This window comes from Penaeus monodon, chromosome 20 (assembly GCF_015228065.2).
Source record: "Penaeus monodon isolate SGIC_2016 chromosome 20, NSTDA_Pmon_1, whole genome shotgun sequence".
Taxonomy (NCBI): domain Eukaryota; kingdom Metazoa; phylum Arthropoda; class Malacostraca; order Decapoda; family Penaeidae; genus Penaeus; species Penaeus monodon.
Window position 1 is genome coordinate 21611059 of NC_051405.1, and position 356 is coordinate 21611414.

The 356-nt window shown below is 38.2% G+C and overlaps 1 protein-coding gene across 6 annotated transcripts in view; it reads right to left on the reverse strand.

Moving 5' to 3' along the window:
• Positions 1-356, reverse strand: part of LOC119585703 (mitogen-activated protein kinase kinase kinase kinase 3-like) — a gene marked incomplete at its 5' end in the record, with an annotated part of 59548 nt that overhangs the window by 37524 nt on the left and 21668 nt on the right.

Sequence of the window (356 nt, forward strand, 5' to 3'; positions counted from 1 at the left end):
AGTTTAGACTTAGTCAGTATAACAGAGCAGTACTGATGTTTTCCTCTTCCATCAGCATAGTGCTCTGCTATACCCCAAAGCCACAGATCAGCTTTCATCAATCAGAGGAATATATGATTTAATAAATTTTCCTAGCATATAGGATATAGGATACATAAATACAAGCCTTGTGTGGGCTCTGAACAAATGCCAGATGTGTTATTTCTCTTGATATGCTGAGGTTATCATTAACAAAGCATGCCACTTTACAATGACTACCATGCAGTTCTATATACAACTACAGCTACGTAAGTGTCTGCATGTAAGTCACTGGGCAAAGGTGTCTCAGCTAGATGTAAAAATGGTTAGGCATACAC